This window comes from Ambystoma mexicanum, chromosome 6q, assembly GCF_040938575.1.
Source record: "Ambystoma mexicanum isolate Mex_15411 chromosome 6q, UKY_AmexF1_1, whole genome shotgun sequence".
Taxonomy (NCBI): Eukaryota; Metazoa; Chordata; class Amphibia; order Caudata; family Ambystomatidae; genus Ambystoma; species Ambystoma mexicanum.
The window spans coordinates 738,951,229-738,972,931 of NC_090937.1; the positions used below are offsets into that span (position 1 = coordinate 738,951,229).

A 21,703-nucleotide genomic window follows, 5' to 3' on the forward strand; every position below is an offset into this window, starting at 1 on the left:
GCTCTTTGTCGGTATCCACTTTTTGCAGTGCTGTATTTGTTCCGATGCTGGGAACATAGGGCAATGAAACGATGTCTGAAGGTAAGTGCAGTTCGAGCATATCTGAATCCGTTATATCCGTGATATCAAAATCAAAAGGCATTTCCAAGGCATCAATGTACGTTGAAGAAGGGGGGGGCCTTGAAAGGGAAGCCTATATGAGGACAGTGTAACAGGCTTTCTTGCACTGTTATCACTGATCGTTACACTCGTGAAGGTGTTTACAACAGACTTTGCTGCGATCGTTTCTGTTTCTAACATTTTGTCTTTTGATGACATTGTACACAGCCGCATTGTTTGTTGGTGATGTAGAAACTGGCAAACTATTGCGCTCAAAGAAAGAGGATGTTGCATGGAGCAAACTTGCGTGCTCAACTCTCTTTCAGAGTCACACTCGCTCGCAAAAACAGTGACGGTGTTGGATGAAACATCGCTTACCTCGCATGCCTCTACGGTCAGGTTAAGGTGAGTTTCGAGTTTCCTCCTCTGCTGCAAAAGTTTATGCCGCGTTTGCGGACCACTTTTTTCACCATTCATCGTCATGTGTTTCATGTTAATTAGGAGCAGATTGTTGTCGTTTGCTTCAGCGGACTTCAGCAGACTGAAGAAGACTGAACTCTGCTTCGAACTCCGCGCCGAGCTCCGCGCGGAGAGTTCGTATTTGTAGGTTGGGCTTGCAATTAAAGAAACAAGCACTCTCAGCACCACGTGCCTGCAGCTCCTCAGAAAAGCAGTATTTCGCCGGGAAACAGGAAGCAGACTGAACTCTTCTTCGAACTGCGTCCGTCTTGCCACAGGCAACTAGTATACCTGGCTCCGATTACATGAATGAGTGGCGAAGATGCCCGTGACGTTATCCTCCCAATATCTGCAACGAGTACGCGAATCCGTCGCATAGGAATACAAACTCCACCTCATATATAATGCACCACACACTTTATTGTTCGAGTTCTAGTCGTTAAGCACCATGTTCAATCACCAATTACTGATATCGGTGCTCTGTGAATGAACACTCTATAGGTACTTCAATTAGTGCTCTTGTCAGGCTTAATTTTATTGTCTGGAAATGATGCAACATGCACTTTAGTGGATCAACAATAGAACTGTTGAAGTGTCCACATGTCTATGTATGAACGTATTATGCACTTAATTGCCCACCAGAGAGATGTAACATGCACTTAAGTGGATCATAAAATTGGCTGTTGAAATGTTTACATGTTTATGCACAGATGTACTATGCACTTTGTCAGGCTTAGTTTTTGGTAAGATGAGGATGGGGAGTAACGTTTACGTTGCATAAGACTTTATTCATAAGCTATTAAGCATATGGACCCCCAGCTCAGCCAGTGCAGCCAGCAGAAAGACCTGCAACCCTCCAACTGACAAACCATAGAATCCTTACAAATGTAAACAACAAACATTGACCAGCCTCAGAATCCCATCATGTCAACACTCTACATGACCAAGGAACATTCAGTATGACATCACAATGTTCCCTCCAAGCCACATTATAACACATCTCCCTCCTTCTACACACACACAACACCCCTCTTCATCACCACAATTCTGTCTTTGTTCCACACCTGACCATCAGACACATGAACCACTCCTTTCAACACTGCAACCACCCTCACAGGATCAGAAAAAAATGAATCACCTTTCCTCTTGACAATACCTTTCCTGATCCTTACCAGATCACTGCATTCAACCCTTAACTCCTTCTTGCCCCTCCTCAGGTTCTCTCGCATAACCCACTCATCCTGTTTCTTCCTTAACATTCTCCTCACCCCATCCACAACTAAATCAGATTCTCTGCTCCTACCCACCCACGGTGGACTCACCATAGTGTTGGGCTTGCGACCCCTTATCAATTCAAAAGGCGACAAACCCAGTGGTAGAATGCAGAGACATGCGCAAAGCCCACAATCTATCCTGGATGGCCACCTATTTTATCATAGCCGTCCTCTTGGTTCATACGTATGCTCCCCTTCACACACCTAGTAATTCTTTCCACTATTCCATTGGTCACCGGATGGTAATAAGCTGATCTCTTATGTTTCACTCCACATTTCCATAGATACCTAACAAAACACACTCCAGTGAATTGTGTACCATTATCCGTAAGAATGCTTTCCCTCGCAAACACTTCCTGAAGCACACCAACCATGCTTTCTCCCGAAATTTCTCTCACTACTTTGAACTCACACCACCTAGAAAACAGATCCATGATAAGCACAATAAACCTTCCCCTATGTTAACCAAGTTCCACCAGGCCTAAGATATCCATGGCCAAAATCTCTCCATACCGCCACGGGAACACCCACTTCTACCAATGGTTGCTTCCTTGCCTCCACTCTCTTACCGGATTTAATACACAATAAACATTAATTCAACCTCCTCTCAATATCTTTATCAAATCCCGGCCACCAATAATCACACCTCAGTACTCCTTTGATTTTTGTAATGCCTATGTGACCACAATGAGCCAAATCAGAGCCAAATCAATCACTTTATTTCGAATACCCACGGGAGCCATTGCATGCTGCCATCTGAAATATACACCATCAGCCACATACAGCTCCTCTCTCACCTCCCAAAATGGTTTCTCCCCTTCCAACAAATCAATCCGTTGAGCCAAACAGATGATACTACATAAGTCATCACTCATGCCATCACCTCATCTTTGTTCGCCTCCTCTCGCCATTCTTCCTTGGACACAATGCCCTCAGTATTTACAAATACCATCCCCATGTCCATGTTCTCAACCTCATCACTTGTCATTACCTTCAATCTCGACAAACTATCCGCCAATACATTATCCCTTCCAGGGATCACCTACATTTTCTAACAATGACATTGCATTCTGGTGACCCATCCAGCCACCCTCCTCGAAACTTTGTCTAATCCCTTATTCTCAAAAATTACCTTGAGAGGTCTGTGGTCCATTTGAATAATAAAATGTGTCCCCCACACAAAGATTTTGAATCTCTCCACAGCCCAGTAACACGCCAATGCTTCCTTCACCAATACAGAATACCTAATTTCTACCCCTCTCAATCCTCGAGATGCATGAGCAATTATTTCATCACACCCATCCGCGCAAACCTGTGACAGCAAAGCACCAACACCTCCGTCACTCACATCGACCGTTATAACGCTGGTTCTCCTAGTATCACAGCAACCCAAAGGGAGCGTGCTAGGTCAATCTCCCTTTTTATCCTCACAAACTCTTTTTCACACTCCTCACTCCATAGAAACACAGCGCCTTTTTTCAACATCTTTCTCAATTCAATGACCTTGGCTGCATAATTTTCTACACATTTTTGGTAAAACTGTGTCATCCCTAGACAGGACGTCAATTCCGCCTTGTTGGCAGGCGTTCTCACTTCCTTTATGGCATCAACCAAACTCTCCTTTGGCTTCACTCCATCTCTAGACCCTTTGTGACCTAAATACTCTACCTTGAATACCGTAAACTCACATTTTTCCTCTTTTAATGTAATCCCTTTCTCCTCAAATATCCTTAACACAGTATCCAAGACATCATCATGCTCCTCTACTGACTCACTGCACACAAGCACATTGGCCCTCATTACGACCCTGGCGGAAAGTAACTGACCTGACCGCCATAGCGTAAATAGCGTTTCTGCCATTGCACGATGGAGGAAAGTGCGGCTAATTCCGACCCATCGGGCACGAGCATTACGCCATGGCGGAAGTGCAAAGTCCGCGATGGCGGAAATGTCCCCGAAACGCCCCTCACCGCCGTCGTACGGCGCCCTAGGTGCAATTCCGCCACCCATCATAGCGGTCACCGTAATGAGCGGTAATCGCAAAATACGGTGACCGTAAATATACGGAAACGGAAGTAAAAACATGGGGCCGGAACGGGAAACAGCACGCCGTACACCTATAAAATCAGAATCCCAACACAACCATTAAAAATCCGACCCTGAGACACATCCCAACCCGTTAGCCACCCTAGTTAAAACAATCAAAATGGGAAAAGTTGCTAAAAAAGCGTGCGACCGCAAGCGGCAGGTCCACTTCTCCCATGAGGAACTCACCGTGCTCACAGAGACCCTCCAGGAGAATGCTGCCGTCGTCTTCTCGACGCAAATGACCAGGACGCACTTGCGAACAAGAAGGCCATATGGGCCCTGGTGGCACAGCGGGTAAGTGCGGTGGGGACCGCACCCCGCAACCCACAGCAATGCAGAAAGCGATGGGACGACTTGCGGATACGCGTACGGAGCATACTATCTGCCAACCGTAACATTGCCACAGCTACCGGGGGAGGATCGGAATCACCCATCAAGTTGACCCCCTGGGAAGAAATCTGTGCCTCCACCATTGGAATGGAGAGTATAGAGGGAGTCGGAGGGATGGAGAAAGGAGTGCAGACATCCGAAGAATCAGGTAGGTGGGCCAAATAAAACAATGCTAAATCCACAATGTCCAATCATGTGAAGTACCATGTGTCCACATAGTGCAACAGAAACACATGTCCAGGAGAACGTCCACATACATTGGCCTGATAGCGCACTTTAAAACTCACATTAAATACATAAATAATTAAAAATCCTAAAAACACCCTCTACACGTGCAGCATGCACACCCTAACTGCAGGCTGCAAAACAACTGCATCCTCAATCCACACAAAAATGAAACCACCTCCAAGGCCCTGACCCAAATCACCCTCAGGTACCACCCCAATGCATGTGATACATTGCAATTCCAATTTCCACAGACCCATAAATAACGCTCGCCCTCCTTTACTCCACCACAGGGTCCGATTCAAACGACGAGCTCCAGGACACCCCTACCAGCACACCTGCAAAGAGGGCCAAGACCAACGGCCAAAGACCCTCCACCTCAGCTGCACGGATCAAGACACGGCAGCAGCACAAATCAAGTGGCAGCACACAGGAGGGGACTTCAACAGGCACCCCAGCAGCCAGCATGCCCACAACAGCAGCACCACAGGTACCCCCAATGGATGCCACAGAAGGCACTGCTTCTGGTGGCAGCAGCACCATAGGTGACACTGCATTAATGGCAGCATGCTCCGACACAGAAAACGGTGCTGTCGATGTAGGACCCATCCATGACCTGTCTCAATCCCCCTGTTTGTTTCATCCCGTACACCATGAGGATACCACGCAGGGGCACCCACAAGACGACGACTGGCCATCCCCCACAAGCCCTGTGGCAAGGTAACATGAGGTGCTCAGCCCCTCTGTGACACCACCGCAAATGGCCATGGCCCAGCAGAGGCAACAGTTCCTCGACCAGGTGATCGTGCAACAGCAGCAACTGGCCACGCTCCTCAAGGAGCATGCTGATAAATGTGGGGGTTCTAAGGCAGTCATAGAAACATCTACTGAGACACTTAGGGCACAAATGGAGAGAAGCACAGAGACACTAAGGGTACAAATGGAGAGAAGTACAGAGACACTAAGGGTACAAATGGAGAGAAGCACCGAGAGCCTGAGGGGGGAACTGCATGCGACGTCCAAAGATGTATGTGGTGAACTTGCCGCTGTGCGCCGTGTGCTCACTGAGCTCTCACAAACCCTTAGGGACATGCATGGACGTGAGCAGGCAGAGACATCATCCGTTGCAAGTTCCGTCCAGGGCAGCCCCCAACGTAGATCTGGGAGGAACCTGCGCTCCACAGGCAGGGGTGCCCCTGATACCCGGATAGGGGGCTTGCAATAGCGTCTGCCCACTGACAATGAGCATCTTTGGACACTGGTGTTCGGGGGGGAGGTAGGAGGGTGCAGGGGGGGTGTTGAGCTTTCTTGGGTGGCGGGTCGATGGGGTGTGTAACATAATTTCACATATGCTATAAACATTACATAATCACCCAATGAGATGTGTGGACATTGATCTTTGTGTACGAGGCCATTATTGGCGTACAGTCCACATTGTGCATGTTCCAGACACACACAGTGCCACAAGTCCCGTGTCCATGTATCAGCCACCAGGCGTGAGTGCTAGAAGCATGAATCTATGATATTCTGACGAATTTCACGGTCCTCCTGTGCCTCGCGGACTCCTTGAGGTGCTGCCACATCCCCACCCTCATCATGACCATCTTCAGGTGCTTGCAGTTCTGCGTCAGGGGGCATGGGCACATTTCTACGTACGCACATGTTGTGTAGCATGACACATGCCATGACCATCTTTGCAACCTTCTCATGGCGGTACAGGAGTGCCCCGCCAGACCTGCTGAGGCAGCGGAAACGACCCTTCAGTAGGCCGAATGCCTGTTCAATGACTACACGGGTACGTGAGTGGGCATGGTTGTAGTCCTCCTCATGCTGGTTCTGTGGGTTCCGGAGTGGTGTAAGGAGCCATCTCTTCAGTGGATACCCGGCATCACCTGTATGTGGACAATAAAGGATGTTTGTGGAATGACATTGCTACGTACGCATCCCCCCCCCTTCCTGCCAGGTCATTGCCGCATCACATACCCCACATTATCATGCATGAAATGAGACTCACCGAGTAGCCAGGATCTGTTCCCTGCGTGTCGCTCCATGTAGGGTGGTATTGGAGAGTTCCTCAAGACCATAGAATCATGGGTTGATCCAGGAAATCGGACACAACAATGTGTAAAGATCCTGTTGGAGTCACACACCATCTGTACATTAAGAGAATGATATTGTTTCCGGTTGCGGTACTGGGCCTCCATGGCATGTGGGACAACCAATTCCACATGGGTGCAGTCGATGGCACCAATGCAACCCGGTATGCCGGCCAGTGCATGGAATCCAACTTTTGTGTTTGTAATCTCCTGCTCCGAGCGTGGTAAAGAGATGTAGTCGTCTGCGTGCTTCAGGAGGGCATCGAGCACTTGCGATAGTGTCCGTGACAACAGTGGCTGTGAAATGCCATGCAACTGTCTGACTGTGTGCTGGTAGGTGCCTGTGGCCAGGAAGTGGAGTACAGACACCACCTTCAGTAGGGGTGGGATGGCGGTTGGGCTATCTATCATGCTGACAAGGTCAGCGTGTGTCATGTCCACAATGGCGGTTATGGTGTCCCGGTCCAAACGGTAGAGGGTGTGGATCTGCTCAGCAGTGAGGTTGAACGGATGAGCTTGGAGGCGTGGGATTGCGGGCTGCCTGCGTGGTGGTAGTGGCTGTGCTGGTGGGCCTTGCTGGCCCTGCCTTGCCCTCCTCCTCCTCCTGCGTCTCCTCTGTGCCGCCGGTTGTTGTAGTAGTTGGTGTTCGTCTTCTTCTTGAAGTTGTAGTACTTGCAGTGCTATCAGGTCCCCCAGGGCCAACATCGCTAGTTCTGCCGGTAGCATTTTGTAGTGGGTGTGGTTGTGGGAGGGGGTTGGGTGTGCAATTCATGTGTTTTCAGGCTGTATAGCCTCCACCTGTGGTGATTCATTCCACCTGTGCCAGCTGCAATCCCCTTTGGGCGAGCACGTCCCGCACACAACGCTGCAATGTGACGCATGGCATCTTGCTATTACAATCATGTATTTAATCCCGATGGCAGTGAAATATTGGTTTATATGTTCATTCTGCTATGGTCCCATTGTTTCACATACTATCTTTGCAGTCGCGAACAAATTTGTGAAGGGTCAGTGGAATGTAGTACTCGATTAACGCTGGACCCTCATGCAGCACTGTACCGAGGTTCACCGACGGGCGGGGCGTCCCATTTGTGAGTGAAGCCAGTTGCCATTTTCACACACTGCCGCACTACATGGATGAATTTGTGATTTCAAGCGGTCACAGATGCCTTATCGACGTGATGTTGCAAATGAGGAATTCGAAGGACAGCGCTTTCGGTTTTCAGCTAGCGGCGAGGAGACGCCCACAGGTCTGGCTGCAAATATAACGTTCTATTGTTTAATGTCCTTGGGACAGGGGCCATGGCGAGAATGCAATGATTGATATGAATAGTATGGGATGCGCAATAGCGTAGTGGACGATAAGGCAGGACGTTCCCAAATACATGTTACTTCACAACACTAGAATTCCGGGCTGGAGCACAGTGGATTTTGCAGACTGCATTACGCACAGACTCAATGGAAGTTTCAAATGTGATGTGAGTAAATAATCAGGCGTTTTCATACCGGGATGAGGGAATGATGTATGGATGCATGGACAGATGATTTAATTGAGAGTTTGCCATGTACATGGCTTTTCGGGATCTATCCCCTTCCCCTGCGCTATGTGATGCAGAGCTGCCATAGTGGGACCATCGTCTATCTGCCCTTGTTGAACCCTCCCTGTCTCGACGCGCCTTCAAACACTTGTGTCTATGCACGTTACGAATCCCATCTAATGGATTCTGTCTTAACAGACGCCTGCACACAAACACTCGTTTGTAATAGTGTTTTCACCTCGATTTATATAGTTATGATTCGCAAGTGATTTTTGGGTGGAAATAATCCTTTTGAGTGGGCTAGCATGCATATGGCTGTGGATTTAGTGTGATCATTGAAGTGAGTAATACAAATGAAGTTCTGATGCCCATGCTATTCTTTTTCATTTCATTTGGGTGACAGGTATCTCCTCCCCTTTTGCCGCTGCCATCTGTATGCCACTCCTGCAGATGGCTTTTACTCCCGACACCTGCTGCTTCGAGTTAATCAGTGGAGCACCATTACGATCTTATGGGACGATCGCCAATGGGCCACATGCCCTTACGCAGTACTAGTGGCTAGGAGCTACATATCAGCCTTTCAGCTGGACTAGTGCCTACCTAATGGGACGGCCCTGCGGTTCTCGGCGCTTCCATGTTGCCTTTTTGAACGTGAATGTAGCCCCTGTGTACCATGAAGGAACAGGGCGTCACACAAGAAGAAGCTTGTCATTTATTGCGGATGCAGCCCACAGTAATGAAAAATATTTTGGAGTTTATGACCTAATAGCTGTATGGGCTTGGTGAATTTGATGTGCATTCAAATTTGATTATGATTTCAACCGTGTAGCGTTATTCTTTGCAAGTAATGTAGCATATTCCTATTTGTGGAGCGGTGTATTGTGAGGAGATCTGCATTGGGTTCCGGCTTCTGAGTATAGTTGCGTGGTACTGTACTGGCCGCGTTTGCCTACGAAGCCCAGTAAGGTCAGGGATGGGGCCTGCCATTATGACTGTTTTAATGATGTCATGCTCAGGGGCGGGGGATTAGCTTTTGTGTAACAGATGCCGGTCAGCCAGGTGGATTGGTGGAATGATGTGATTATCAGAAAATGGCTGGTCACAGGTGCCTGTGTTTGCGTGCGTTTCTTGGAGGGAGACTGATGTCATGTCCATTGGAATAGCTTCTGTATTCGTGCCATCTGTGCCCTGCAGCTCCCATTGGCCCCTCTTGAAATGAGCCTGGCTGCTCAGTCACTCTGCCAACTTGTGTGGTACATGCTTATGCTGATGGTTGGTTTGTTTACTGGCAAGGGTACAGGGCTGGTGCAGTCTCCCTCAGGATACTGCTTTGAATGTTGCCTTACACTGGTGTCAAGCGATGGGGGCCTGTTGTTGTTTTGTCTCATGTTTCAGTTAATATTGCTGTACTTGAACCTTCACGTGCCTGTGCTGCATCAGTACGGCAATGGTGCCATGCCAAATATGGATGGCCACTCACAAGGCACTTGGAGCCCCTACATTCATTTGTTCGTTGGCATGCATGGGTGACTTGTACATTTCACTGGTTGCATTGTGTAACTTCATTGCACCTACGAGGTGTTGTGCAATGTGGGCAGGGAGTGGTGTACAGGCACTCAGTAGGGCCATTTACGGTTGGTTCACGATGCCGTAATTCTCACCATGGCGGAATGGTACTTTCCGCCATGCTTGATGGCGTTAAGTGAATGTCCGCTAGGGTCAGCATTCGCGTACCGTTGCGCCATGGTGGTAATTACGGTTTGGCATGGCGCGCGTGCGCGTACTTGGTGCAGTTTGCGTTGGCGTTCACTACGGTGTCGCTGATGGCATCGTACTTTACGGTGACGGGTCATAATCGCACCGAGCGGTATTCGATGGCGGTATTGCATTTCCGCCATCGTTTTTCGATTTCCGCCAGGGTCGTAATGAGGGCCATTGTCTTGAAAACAAAAGACGCCCTTCACTCCCCTGAACAGTCTGTCCATCCGTTTTGGAACACTGATGAAGCAGACACCAACCCAAATGGCATCCTCTTAAACTGGAAAACCCCTTCATGTGTGATGAACGCCGTAAGCTTTCAACAGCCTTCCTCTAAGTCCATCTGGTTGTAAGCCGAAGCCATATCCAGTTTCGAAAATATTTTTCCACACCCCACCCTCGCTAACATTTCTCCCAAATTCGGGAGCAGATGTCGATCAACCAACACACATTTGTTGAGCTCGCGCAAATCTACACACAGTCTCAACTCACCAGATCCCTCTTTCACCACTACCACAGGCGAAGTCCAATCCACTCCCCCTGCCTTCTCAATAATACCCATCTGGAGTAATTTATCCAATTCTTTCTTAACTCCTTCCCTTAAGGCCAACGGAACCAACCTCAATTTGGCAACAACCGGTATACTAACTTTTCTCAAAATGATTTGATGTTGGACCCCGTTTATCTTTCCAACACCCTTCTTGAAAACATTAGGATGTGCTTCTACAGGTGTACAACCCACCTATAAAACCTGATCAACCTCATTAGGATCGAGCCTTATCTTCAAATTCCGTTGCTCTCTCCATCCAAAGAACGGAAGACCCTTCTTTGTCATGTATATTTTCCCCTCACTGTAGCGACCTTTAAACCCAAACTTTCCCATGCATTATCCCAAAAACTCTATTCTGTCCTGGTTATATCCCCCAGGATTAATATCAGGACTTAACAAATTCCGGACATCTCCCTTTACATCTCTTTCAAAAACCTCCCTGGATATTAGGGTAATCTTAGATCCCGAGTTAGCCATCATCCGTATTTCATTGCAGCTCACTTTTTTGCATGCATACGGATGCTCACATCTATTCTCGTCCTCTCCATTCCACACAACATTTATAGTATTAACAGATATATTCTGCACAGCTAATGTCTCTTGTTCGTCTGATGATCTCAGTTCACCTTCTTCACTAACATAGAGCACTCTCCTCTGATTGAATTGACCAAGCTGGTAGTTCTTACAACAGTTTGCAATGTGCCCCTTTCTCTTGCACTTTGCCCATGTGGCCCTCCTCCCAGGGCACACCACTGATGCTGCAAAATGACTGCTACTCGCACACTGGAAGCACCGTCTTTCCTCTCATCTCTCCCTTCTGGTTGCTTCCTTGTCTGCTTTTATCCTCCACAGATCCCCGGAAGGCTTGTCTGTCCTTAGCCTTTCTTCTTGTTTCTGGAATCGCCTACACTTAATACTTCCACCTTCAACTCCTTTGCCTCATTGCACTCTTTCCTTATTAGCTTCGCTACACAAGCCAACAAGTGTTCCACTCGCCTAGCTATGTCCAATACTTCGTCAAGGGTGGGCTCATTCCTCAACCATAGTTCCTCACAAATTTTATTCGAACTGCAATGAGTCATAAACTGGTCGCATATGTGTTCATCGAAGGACCCTTGGAAATTACACAACAATGCTATGTGGCGCAAAGCAGTGACATATTCTTCCACTGACTCTCCTTGTTCCTGCACTCGCATGCGGAAGATGAAACGCTCTAGAATCGTGCTGGTTTTAGGGTTGAAGTGTAGGTCCAACTTGAGAAGAGTTATTTCAAATTCATTTGTTGAATCACCTCTGCCATCATCCGACAGCTGTGGTAGTGTCTCGAAAATACTCTCCCTTTTGTAGCCTAGGTAATGCATCAGCAAGGCTACCTTCCTATCATATTGGAGTAAGAGTTGCAACCAACCGCCTTAATATAGTGCATGAAGCCCTTCCTCCATTGAACCTACAATATCTTTGCTGGACCCGGTGTGGGCATGAACATGGGTGGACCCGCTACACTCGGCATGGCCATTTTACCTCACTGTATACACAAAGACTTTTCTTTGCCTGGAGTGCGCACTATCAAAAAAATTATTTCACACTTGATTTAATGCGTCACTCTACTTTTCCCAATCTTGCACTACCCTCCATGGGCGGGTAGCCCTGGTCTTTTTCTTCTTCCCTTTCACTTTGCTGCACTGATATCCTTTATCCTAGGAGCATGGCTGCTCTTGCACCTGCACTGGCGTTCAACCCCTACGATTCACGGTGCTGCTGCTGCACCCTCCATGCCCTGGTACTCATTTAAATTGCCGTTCGGCTAGCCTTCTTTGATTTCTACAACACCACTCCTAATTAAAGTATGCTTGAGACTCTGTCCTCTCTGGGCTACCTCTTCCAGCTTTCTTTGATGAGCTCTCCAGTGGCGTTGCTAATGCAGCACAATATTAACAGCAACAAGCTCTTTCCTATATTTCCTCCTCCTTTGCCTCGCTGCGCGCCTCCCTTCTCTTCCTTTCCCCTTCCTTGCTTGCTGTGTGGCTCACGAGTAGGGCTCGGGCACCGTGCAGTTACATCGATCCTCTATTCCGCCATCGCGGTAGCTCTTGAATCAGTGTGCGGCTTTACACTGATATATACAGTAAGTGCCAGAAGATGGGGAGAATCGCTTCGCTCTGCAGCTGCAGCTGCTTCCAGATTACACTGGCTGCCTGGACAGGGAAAGGGAAACAGTCTCTCGGTAGTTTATTCAGTATGATGGGGTGCAGGCACGGTAAGGGCGCTTGGGAAGCATTTACTGGCAGTGGAGGCACCAGATACCCGCAACTTGTCCCTAGTGGGCCACTGCCACGCATGCAGTGGAGCAGCAATTTCTCTCTGCGGGGGTCTGTTCGACGAAGATCCTCCTTGCCAATGTTAAGATGAGGACGCAGAGTCACGTTTATGTTGCATCACACTTTATTCATAAGCTATTTAGCATATGGACCCCCAGCTCAGCCAGCAGAAAGACCTGCAACCCTCCAACTGGCGAACCATGGAATCCTCACAAATGCAAACAACGAACATTGACCAGCATCAGAACCTTCATGGCAACACTCAAGACCAAGAAACATTTAGTATGACATCACAATGTTCCCTCCAAACCAGTTTTATTGCCTGGAAATAATGCAACATGCACTTTAATGGAACAATAATAGAACAATTGACGTGTCCATATATTCATGTACAAACGTTTTTTTCACTTTATTGCCCACAAGAGTGATGCAACATGCACTTAAGTGAATCTTAAAATTGGTTGTTGAAATGTTTACATGTTTATGCACCGATGCACTATGCACTTTCCCAATTTAAGCTAAGGAGCAAGGCATTACGTATCTGATTAGATTAATCATTCGTCGCTGTCACACTATACGGCTTTTCTATAAATGCAATATGCACTTTATTGTCTGAGGGTTAGGCGTAATGTATTTTGCATCGTATCAGGATCGAATGTGCCTTTGCTGTGATGGATTTTAAAATGTATTAATCAAACATCACAGGTGTAAATAACTCATGGTATATATGCCTATGTCTGAGGTATTATACATTAGGACCGAGTAATTATTCAATTGTGAAAACACACTCTCCCACAATTAAGAACACAGAGTTTTCCTACTATTTATTAGAACGGAATCGTAACTGTGAAGAAATATAATACATGCATCTGCGGTAAAGTAAAGGGTGAAGCAAACTTGTCATTGTTGGCAACATGGATAGTGTGTACCAAGCCCTAACCAACATGGCCGCACAGTGTTCAGGCTGTAGTAGAAGTCACCTTGTCAATGTCTGTTACTAAGGTGTTTTACATTGTTGGGTAAGAGGTGGAGTTACTGTGAACAAGCAACACGCTTGTGGCAAAACGCATCGGGATGCCTCCCGGCATGATCTATTCTAGGAAATCAAGATTTTAACTGCATATTATGTATTTTGCAGAATAAAGGTTGTTATATTTTCTTCAAACCTTTGAAGTTTCTTCTTGGCGATTTTGAACTTGGACATTTGCAACACGGGAGTGCCACTCGCCGGTCTAGACTGATCTGGATGACATTCTCCAAAGGAAATGCTTGCACATGCTCCTCCAAAGTTGGAATTTTCGGCCAAATTCCTCTAATGGTTCAAATGTTATTAAGTGCAGAAATAAAGCTGTTTCTGGCCTACTCGTATTCAATTTCCAATGTAGAAAAAGGTGATTCCATTGAAAAGGTGTACCAGGATTTGTAACAAATAAGAAACAAGTTGACTACAAATCATGGAGAAGAGCATGCACCCAGGTAAAACAAAATATATGCATCCTTAGTCCTTTGTAGATCTGTGGCTTTTCAGAAATAAAAAACGTTTTTGTTCCTTTCTTTGCTTGATGCAAGGGTAATCCCATGGTTAGGTTGAAAAGAAAAGTGCTGAAAAATACATTTGGTGGAAGGAAAGGGGTAATTTCAGATCAGGGTTAAGTGAGGAGGATGAAATGATTATGTGGGTGATGTGCGGATGGCAGGAGGACCCATTTTGAGTAAGATTGTGTTACCATGAGAAGATCAAAAGATGCGCTTTGAAACAAATTGTGTCATGGGAACTCGCAGGGGAAAGAGGATAAATGAGAGGGTCAGGAGAGATTTATACAGTGAAGAGAAAATGGGGATCTAAATTGAGGAGTGCAGCAAATGTTGTGTGGCTGTGGTGATGGAGACTTTTTAATTTTTTAGTAGTGGCACATTACCACAGCAAACTGAAAACATTGCGTACCTTTGATAATGTGTCTCGATGCAATACAAGGCAGCACTCTGGGGATCACAGTTATAGCTCTGCAAGAAATTGCTTAGGGAAAAGATAGCAGGAAAGAAAGAAAGAAAGAGAAAAAATTGGTAAAGTGGACCATGGGCTATTATCCTAATTGTTGCAATCTGGACAGAGCCAAAAGTCATGGCTGGTGGGACAAGGTTATTTACTAGTGAGTGGTATATGGACCACAGCCCTAGGAAATTGATAAGAGGCCATAGCCTTTTAGTCTAATTGTTGCCAAGCAGACAGTGGCCATGTCCAACGGCCATATACAGTGAGCCCTGTCGAGGAACTAGTATGGTGAATATGGGCCATGGCCATGAGCAACAGTCTTTTAGATTTATTTTTGTCATGTGAACAGTCGCCATGGCCAGTGGGACTTGGTTATTTACTAGTGAGTGGGATATGGGCCACAGTCTTTTGTCTTAATTATTGCATATTGTCCAATGACTGAAGGCCATTTCTTGTAGGCCCCTGATAAAATGCAGCAGAACAAAAGCCTTCAAAATCAGTGAAACTTTATTAGTTAATCGCAACAAAACCCATGCAATTCAGTGGGTGTTAAAAGTGATTGAAATCTATCATAACTTGGAATCCAGCCCGTTGCTCAGTCCATGAAAATATAAATGACATCACAATAGGAATAAAACATGAGGTACAAAATGGCATCAATTGTGACATCTGCGGGCGTCACTCAGTGAAGTCTTTCATCACTTTCAACACACAAATGAAACCTTAACACTCATTTCAGCTATGTGATAGATGTAACCTGCCTTATAACTGAAGTAAGTGTTAAGCTCTGATTCGTAGTGGTATGGAGTAAGTGTTTGTACCTTAATGTTGTCATTCACTTTTTGTTAGATGAACCTTAATTCTGGATGAATTTTTATTTTTTTATAATTCAGTGTTTTCTTATGGGGAGTATGGTGTAGCGTGTGTGACTTTGTGTAGTATAAGTAAATGTAGTATGAGTGTTTGCCATAAGATTGTATTAGCGTATGAGCATATGGCATACGCTTTACACTTACTGCATGTATGAAATACTTTTCATATGTATAATATTGTGCATGTAGGAAATCTTAATTCTACCTCTACATGTACATTTTGTATAGTAGGTGTCCATTGAATTTGATTGTTTGCCTTAAAAGCGTGTGTTGTAAGAACATGTGGCGTACATGTGTGTAGAAAACGTTGCATAAGAACCCATGCTGAAGTGTATGTGTTGTAAGTGTATGTGGTGTAACTGTGTGTCATGTGTGTGTCATGTGTGACAATGGAGCATGAGTCATAGGGACATGCGTCATGGGCAAAGGTGTCATGGGAGGATGTTGTGAGGAATTGCCATCTGCCAAGGGTGCAAACACCCTTTTTTAAATTTCTTTTCATTCATAAAATGATGTGGGTAATTCCATCTCTGGAAGGATAATCTGCTGATCAGTTTCCCCTTTCATAGGCTCCATGCCAAAAGCATATTTGTAAAGCTGTGCACAACTGCATCAGTAGCCTCATTGCAGCACCTACCCTAAAGTGGCGCAGAGCCCTCTTGACAGCTCAAGTGAAAGCCTAAGTCACTACAGCCCTGGGGTGGCATTTAAGATACGTACCCTGTTCCAAAATACAATGGTTATGATTAGCCTATGCGTGTGGCAGGGTAAACTCTATAGATAATTCATGAGTAAGTTAGGGTATGTGCATGGTACTTCCACTAGTTATTGCAGCCACATCTAATTTGATATGGACAGGAACCTGAAAGGCAAACCTCTCTTTGATCTCTTTGTGAGGGTAGGTATCACACTCCTCTAGCGATGGCCACTGAACAGGCAGATATCCTGGGCCCAGGAATGAAAGTATCACACCCATTCAAAAAGAGTAGCCTCACAAAAGGGTGCTTCATACCAAAGAAGACTTTGATTTTATTGAGAAGTGAAAGGGGATGGAGATTAGTGTAGACAGGGAGAGCTCTGTACAGTTGAGGGATGTTTACCCCACTTTGCTTCTATCTGCCTCTATCTCTTCTTCCGGTCCCCTTCCCTTCCTGTAACACAAAGTACGTTGTGTGTTATGTAATAAGGCAAAGTACACTGAATCCAAAACCATGGATTGGAAGCCTAAAGCAGATAGCTTTAGTCCAGCTCAGGGGCAACGTGCTCACCTTGGAAGCAAGACGACACGGAGCACCATAGCTTCGATCCCCAGTTTGGCGCTTAGAAACCTCTGGGTATAAACTATCATATCATACCTGTGAACTTTTACTTTTATTTGAAGGGGTCTACAACCACTTTTTTGATTCACTCTGCAACATACACCTGAGGCGTCATTGCATGTGCACTGAGCCTTGAGGGCGAGTGGTGTGTTATAAGAAATGAAATAAATAAAAACAAAAAAATGTAACTTCTTCTGGAATTTATTTTGGCTGACCCTTAGCAATTTGCATAGGCACCTATGCATTGACCTACGACCGTTTATGCCTTCCACTTGCCAGAAGATGACTTTGCCAATCCAGGCATTCTGTAAATGTGTTTTTTATACAACGTCCTCTTGCAGGAACGTGGCTCCCTAAAACTGTAAATAGCTTTGTTTTGTGTCTCCCTCACAGATGCATAAAAAATCTAGTTTCTATCCCAAACAATTCCTTTTGGCTCTCACATACAAAACAGATGCTCCCTGAAAAATTGTAGTAGTGCTACTTTAGATAAAATCACCAATGTAAATAGCTACCCCTTACAGTAAAAACCTGCAGTCGCAAAAAACATAACATGTACCTAACAGAAATGTTGTTCAATCAAATATTGTAATTGCTCTCCCTCTTCATTCTTTTAAACTGTTCTAGCAAGTGCCAACCTTTGAAGAATACATTTAATGTGGGATTGTATTATTTTCAATGATAGAGGTACTGGGACCTGAACTAAAAGCAAATACATTTTTTTTTAATTGCCTTACTTCTTGCACTGCCGTACGCTCCTTTTTGACTACTTCTGTAATTCCAGTGAGTTCTACAAGGCAACCCCCAACACAACAACATGAAAGAGAGTTACTGTACAACCCATGGTGCAGAGTCTGCAATTTCTTAATTCTCCTGGAACATCTCATCGTGGACCCATAAACTCCAATGTTGACAGGCAATTTAGTTGAAATTTCATGTACCATTCTCTACATACCATATACCTAAGATGGAAATGTTTTTAGGTCTATTTCAGTATCAGTAATGGTAATATAATGTTCCAAAGGGATCTATTACTGTATAATTTCAATCTTAGTAAATTAAATCTTCACTATCCACAATTTTGTCCAAAAGAAAATAAATGCAAACAGCAAATCAGTTTCCTTCTATAATTATAGTTTAAACTGAACAAGATGAACCGTTTGTATAGAAAATCCAGTTTCCACAATAAAAAGAAGTAATAAAAAGACATTAAAATTGAAATATCTGCTCTGCTGTAGACAACTGGAACACATTTTTGTTTTATTTTAAAAAAAATGTTAACCACTTTATTTCGATTTTGAATAATCGTACAGGAAAAAACAGAAACAAAATTAAAGTTCAACACCCGTACATCGTATAGATCATATAGCAGTTACAAAAGTCATAAAACAAGCAATATAATTCATGAAATAGAAAAGCAAACAAATCATAAAATACCATTTAGCAATCCATACAATTAGTAATCTTCGGACACACAACAATCAAGACATGACAACATGAAAAAGCACAACAAACAATGATGCAAATAATATCCAGTCCAAACTCCCCATCCATGTATACTAACAAGTGTGTATAAAACACAGAAAACCTAGTCATATAATTAATTTAAGGACCCCCACAGTCGTAAATAATCATCCTCTCTTTCCTGTTTTAAAAACATAACTTTCTCATAATTCGACAGAGTTCTCACATACAATAACCACTCCTCCACCTTAGGTTTCTTCCTTAACTTCCAAACCCGCAATATCTGCTTTGCCGCCATCACCAAGACCTTATTAATCCAATCCGCTTTGTCCCTGGCCTTAGTCCCCCTACCCCTGTTTGACAATAAAATAGTGGAATAAAAGTCACGCGGAAGGTGCTCCTCCACCACAATGGCCAGCCTATCCAACACATCAGACCAAAAGTCAGACACCCTTGAGCATACCCAGAGCATATGTGTCAAATTACCCACACCGCATCCACAACCCCAACAGGAGTCCGATTCCAAAAGTCCCAACCTTAACATCCTGGATGGTGTCCAATACAATCTGAATAGGATCCGTTGTCGAACGTAACGTAGCCCCAGATCCAATTTTGCTCGCGCCCCCACACAAAGTAAATATGCCCATTCCCATACAGGGATATCAGAACCAAGCTCTGTTATCCACGCTTGGCGAAGCTTATCCCAAGCTTCCACCGCCCGAATATCCACTGGCATCAACTGTATATGTGTGGATACAGCACACTGACAGGAGCGAATAATCTCACATACTGAGGGTCTCTCCTTCATTGCATCATTCAGCATACCGGTTTGTTCAGTGAAAAGAACCTTCAAAGACCTGTAACGTTCCCGTTGCCTACCCCCAATCCCGAAAGACGTCTTCAGTTGATCAAAGGGAATCATATGATCATTGTGCCACACATCTCGAAATTGAGTATGCCTTTATTAATCCAACTTTTCCAGCACACAGGCTTATTCGCCAATTGCAGACCCATATTATGCCACAGAGAAGCATCATAATGCATCCAGACATCATCACCACTCTGAACCACAAAGCTCTGCAATGCCTCCCTAGTAGCATATATAGTCGGCAACCTCACTCCCGAATTTGGTAGCCTCGTCATAGAGTAGAGATCACTTAGAGCAAAAGGTGGAATCTGAAAGTTCTCAATGAAATGCCAATTGGGGACATAGCTGTTCGCTTCGGAGAAATAAGAAGTTGATTTTTTCAGGACAAAACCAGAACAGTATTTCCTCAGGTCTGGGTATCCAAACCATCCTTCCTTCACAGGGTGCATTAGTAAATATTTTGGCACTTTAGGTCTATTGCCGTTTCCCCAGAGGAAGGACTGAAAAACTTTATCAATAGAACCCAGGACTTTATTAGTAAATTTCAAAGGAATGGATTGTATGATATAGAGAATCTTTGGTAATAGAACCATTTTCACTGCATTCACTTGGCCCATAATCCCAATTTTATTTGGCCCCATTTTAGTATATCCCTTTTCACGTTCTCCAACACTTTAGACAAATTGAAACCAACCATTCTTTTCAAGTCTCGGATCAAATAAACACCCATATACTTCATAGTACCCACTTCCGAACGACAATTCCATGAACCCAAAGCCTCCCGTGATTGTCCCACATCCAGTGGGAAGGCCACCATTTTCCCCCAATTTATCCTGTGGCCAGACAACCGACCCACCTCATCAAACATACATTTAAGCTTATCGCACCCCTCCACTGGATTAGACAAGACAATGGCCATATCATCAGCATAACAAAGAACTTTTACCTCATCATCCCCGAAATTGAAGGCCACGAAGACTCGGTTCCTGTGTGAGGTACACAATGAGCGGCTCCAGTGCCAAATTAAAGAGATATGGTGACAATGGACATCCCTGTCTTTTCCCCCTATATAGAAATAAAGAAGAAGACATAGCACCATTCACCCAAACCTTTGCATTGATTTGGAAGTTCAACGCCTGAATGGTGTTAATGAACGTGTCCCTGAATCCCATTCTCTTTAGGTTATGGTACAGGAAGGACCAGTTGACCCTATCGAAGGCTTTCTCAGCGTCCATAAAAATTAATAGGGTATTCTGAGTTTTTGTCTTTGGTAATCCCATAATGTCAATCAGTGTCCTAATGTGATCATACCCATATCTACCTTTCATGAACCTGACTTGGGAGCCGCTAATCCAACTACCAACACACGTATCTAATCTATTCGTCAATATTTCTGTAACGATTTTTAGATCCACATTAAAAAGCAAAACTGGTCCGTAATTTTCACACTTCTTACAATCTTTCCCTGGCTTTGGCAGAACCACCACAGAAGCTTCCCTCATCATAGGACACACCGTCCTGTCCCTCATAAAACCATTATACAGATTGCATAAGAAGGGCGCCAACACTCCACTCAGCCCCTGGTAAAATTCAGCAGGAAGACCATCCAGTCCCGGCGATTTACCCCTATTAAGTTGTTTAATCGCTGTCAACACTTCATCCTCCGTTATTAGACCATCAACAAGCCCTGCCTGGTCCCCGCTTAACCTGGGCAATACAAGTTTATCAAAAAAAGCATCCATATTATCCAGAGTTGGAAATTGCTCCTCTCGATAGAAGGCAGTATAAAACTTCTTGAACTCTTCACATATCTCACCTCTCTTGATAGCAAATTCCCCATTTACACCTTCCAATTTCTGAACAAAGGAACACCTCTGCAAGACCAGAAAGTTTATTCGCCAGCAGTTTACCATTTCTGTCCCCCGCTCCCAAAGTTTTTGCTTCATATAGAACATACCTTTTTCGTATTGAATATCCATCACCTGTTTAACTTGATCTCTCAGTCTACCCACCTCAGCCTTGTCCTCATTATTGTTAGACACTGCATATTTTTTTTGAGCTGCATTCAGCTTGTCCTCCAATTTCTGAAAGTCCGCCATACCTTTTTTCCTTACCCTTGATGTAAAGTTCATGAGTTCCCCTCTCATGGCTGCCTTATAACTTTCCCAGACCATATGATCAGAAGCTGAATTAATATTGAAGTCAAAGAAATGTTTAGTGAAGTCTTCCAGGAAATCAAAAACTCCCAGTTCTTGCTAAATATAGGGTTTCATCCGCCATCTAGAAAACCCTGGACCCTCCTGCCCCATAGTCATTTGCATGGTCATCATTGAATGATCTCTCTTTAATATTTACAGAATTGACTTTTTTACTCAACCTATCTGAGATTAGG

At 44.9% G+C, this 21,703-nt stretch overlaps 1 protein-coding gene and 1 long non-coding RNA gene across 3 annotated transcripts in view; one reads left to right on the top strand and one right to left on the bottom strand.

The window, feature by feature from the left end:
- Nucleotides 1-21,703, bottom strand: part of IQCM (IQ motif containing M) — a 1,823,621-nt gene that overhangs the window by 66,485 nt on the left and 1,735,433 nt on the right. The gene's annotated exons all lie outside the window — the stretch shown is intronic.
- The window catches only part of LOC138515549 (uncharacterized), a 50,539-nt gene continuing 44,338 nt past the window's right edge, over nucleotides 15,503-21,703 (top strand). The window contains exon 1 of the long non-coding RNA XR_011282067.1: nucleotides 15,503-15,561. This is a non-coding gene — a long non-coding RNA (uncharacterized lncRNA). The remainder of the gene's footprint in view (nucleotides 15,562-21,703) is intronic.